This window comes from Pinus tabuliformis, chromosome 8, assembly GCF_031772625.1.
Source record: "Pinus tabuliformis cultivar Carrire ecotype Pingquan chromosome 8, CPIR1, whole genome shotgun sequence".
Classification (NCBI taxonomy): domain Eukaryota; kingdom Viridiplantae; phylum Streptophyta; class Pinopsida; order Pinales; family Pinaceae; genus Pinus; species Pinus tabuliformis.
In genome coordinates, this window is record NC_142294.1 from 2,061,422,532 (window position 1) to 2,061,426,258 (window position 3,727).

A 3,727-nucleotide genomic window follows, 5' to 3' on the forward strand; every position below is an offset into this window, starting at 1 on the left:
GTTATCCTTCAAGAGTTGGAGAACATGTTGTTGATGTTCAATGTGATCTTCCATTGCTTTAACCTTAGAATTTTCTCTTAAAGAGGATGTGATGGATGGTGGATGATATCCATAAAGTGCCATAAATGGGGTCATTTTTGTTGCAGTATGGAAGGAAGTGTTATACCATCATCCAGCCAAAGGTAAACACTTGACCCATTATGATTGTTTATCAGATACAAAGAAACGAAGATATCCTTCCAAACATTTGTTCACTATCTCAGTTTTCCCATCAGATTGAGGATGATAAGATAATCTATAAGCTAATTGAGTACAGAGACAAGAAAATAATTTAGTCCAAAAACTTCCAATGAAAATGGGATCTCTTTCGCTTAAAATAATCTTTGGGTTTCCATGTAGCTTTTGAATTGTTTCCATAAATGCAATACCAATTGTATTGGCTTTAAATGGATGAGATAATGCACAAAATTGTGCATACTTGGTAAGTCTATCCATTACTACCATGATGACACTCTTTCCTTTGGACTTGGGTAAACCTATGATAAAACCCATCAAGACCTCCTCCCAACATTGACTTGGAATGGCTAAAGACTGTAATAGACCTGGGGTCTTAATTGTCTCAACTTTGTTTTGTTGGGAAACCAAACATTTTGCCACAAACTTTGAATATCAGATTTAAGCCCATCCCAAAAAAATTCCTTCTTGACCCTGTGATAAGTTTTTAAAAATCCTAAGTGACCTCCTAAGGGAGAGGTGTGCAATTCCAAAAAAAAAAAATTATTTGAGTTGGGAATTCTTACAAAGATATAAGCGATATTTGTACCATAATGAATCATTTTTCCAACTAAATGTATCATATGTACTAGGATCTTGCTGCAACTTTTGAATGAGTGCCCACACTTCTTCATCATTCTTCCATTCATCCCTTGCTTCAGTTATCCAATATGTTTGGTTAATAGAAATGGCACAAAACAATGCTTCCATGTTCGCATCCTTTCTTGAGAGTGCATCTACAACAACATTTTTCTTCCCTTTTTTGCAGATGATTTCAAAGTCATAACCCAACATCTTTGTAACCCATTTTTGTTGCTCTTTTGAAGATAATCTTTGTTCCAAAAAGTATTTAAGACTATCATGATATGTTTTTACCTTGAAGTGTTTTCCCATTAGGTAAGGTCTCCATTGCTTTAGTGCATGTAGTATTATCAACATTTCCTTCTCATAAATAGGTTTGTGTAAATATTTTCCTTTGATTGGGTGGATTTCAAAAGCAACGGGTCTTCCTTCTTTCATTAAAACAATACCAAGTCCATTTCTTGAGGCATCACATTCCACAATAAAAGTTTTTGTGAAGCCTAGTGTAGCTAAGACCAGTGCTTGGCACATTGCCTCTTTAAGATTTTCAAAGGCCTTAGTTTCTTCTAGAGTCCAATAAACTGCATCTTTCTTCAGTAATATTGTTAGAGGTGTTGTTATTCTCCCATAATTCTTAACAACCTTGAGATAATACGATGTCAACCTAGGAAATCCTCGAAGCTGCTTTATGGTTGTGGGGATTTTTCATTCCTTAATGGATTTAATTTTGTTAGGGTCTACCCTAACACCCTCATGAGATAAAATATGACCCAGATATTCCACCTCTTGTACTCCAAAGAAACATTTGGAGGTTTTTTCATATAATTTTTTCTCCTCCAATAGTTTGAGCACCCTGTCAACATGTTAAATATGATCCTTCCAAGACTTGTTGTAGATTATTATATAATCAAAAAATACTAACACAAATTTTCTAAGGAAGGGTTTGAAAATGGAATTCATCAAACCTTGAAATGTGGAAGGTGCATTGGTAAGGCCAAAAGGCATGACAAAAAATTCATAATGACACTCATGAATTCTAAATGTTGTTTTCGAAATATCTTCAGTCTTCATTCTAATTTGATGATATCCTGAATGAAGATCCAACTTGGTGAAGTAAATTGCTCCATGTAATTCATCCAACAATTCATCAATGACAAGAATGGGAAATTAATATTTAATAGTGGATTTGTTGAGCTCCATATAATCCAGACACATGCACCATGATCCATCATTCTTGTGCACCAATACTACTGGAGCAGAGAAAGAACTTTTACTATGTTGAATTATACCGACCTCTAGCATTTCTAAAACCATACATTCAATTTCACTCTTTTGGGCATAGGTATATTCGTAAGGCCTGATGTTTGGAGGAACACTTCCTGGAATCAAATGAATAGCATGATCATGATCACGAATAGGTGGGAGGCCTTTCGAAGTATCAAATACCTTGGAATGATTTTCCAAGACTTTTTGGGGATCTGGATAAATAGATGATTTCAATGTTTGAACCTCTAGTGAGCATAAATCTACAATTACATCTCTTTTTTATTTCTTTAGAAGCCTTTTCATACCATTAAAATTGAGTATATGTCCTAGTTTCCCTGTGATACCCCTTAATTAAACTTCCTTTCCTTCCCCAAAAAAAGTTAAGCAAATTTCTCGAAAATTAAAAACTATTGTACCCAAAGATTGTAACCATTGGAATCCTAGTACAACATCAGCACCACCAATTGGAATGTAAAGCATTAGACTATTCAATACATATCCCCCCATGGTTAGCTTGATATTATGGCACTTTCCAGAACAATTTAGTTCCTCCATTTGCAACCATCACTTGACACTCTGGTGTTGGATATAGGAAGCTATTCAAATCCTTGGCTATCCTACAATGAATAAAATTATAGGTACTTCTTGAATCAATCAACATTATTACATTTTTCTTCTTGTTTTGTCCTATCTTGAGAGTTTGAGGAGTGGTAATTCCTGCCAATGCATTACAACATATGGTCGGATTCATTTATTCTTTCTCGGGGTTGGTTCCTGGCGTATATCCTCTTATTTTGATGTTTCTTGTTCCTTTTCTTCCTCCTCTTCACAATATATGTAAAATAATTTATTCTCAACACACTTATTACCTTTAGTGCATCTGCTATCACAACTTTAACAAAGCCCTTTTTCTCTTTTTTCTTCCAGTTTTTGTGGTGTGAAGCTTGTAGGTTGTGGAAGGCTAGGAGATGTTAGGGTCCTATAATAATAGGATTCATAATTTTGAACTGGATATAGTTAGTCTTATAATATTGTACATACTTTTGCTTTCTGCAAAATGTTTTCCTTATTAAAAATTCAAAAAAAAAAAAAAAAAAATGTAAAGAGGGTATGTCCTAAAAGAAAAATCAAAAAACAAAAAGAAAGAAAATCATCAAAAAGGTGAAAAATATGAACCCCAAAACGAAATAAAATAGATCATGAAAGTGTGCAAATTTAAATGCCACTAATTTTTACTTTTTTATGCAAAATAAGGTTGTGTGCAGCTTGTCACAAATGCCACAATCCATGATGGTCAAATAGCTTAATCTTGACTTATTCATGCTTTAAATTTTATGTTGATAGATAGAGAATAAATATCTAGCCAAACTATTTAACCTTGACAAATTAGTAGTTAGGTAGAGAATAAAAATGAGCTCATCATCTTAATCTGAGGAACACAACAACTATCAACATCTAACACTCAATTGATTGAAAGACAGCTCAGTGTTGAGGTTTCTTCTTTTACCAGGCCAGTAAATAAGGAAAAAGATATCAAGGACAGGTACAAGGAGATCAAGTTGAGAAATGAGAAGTTGAAAGCTAAAACATATTCCCAATACTTCAA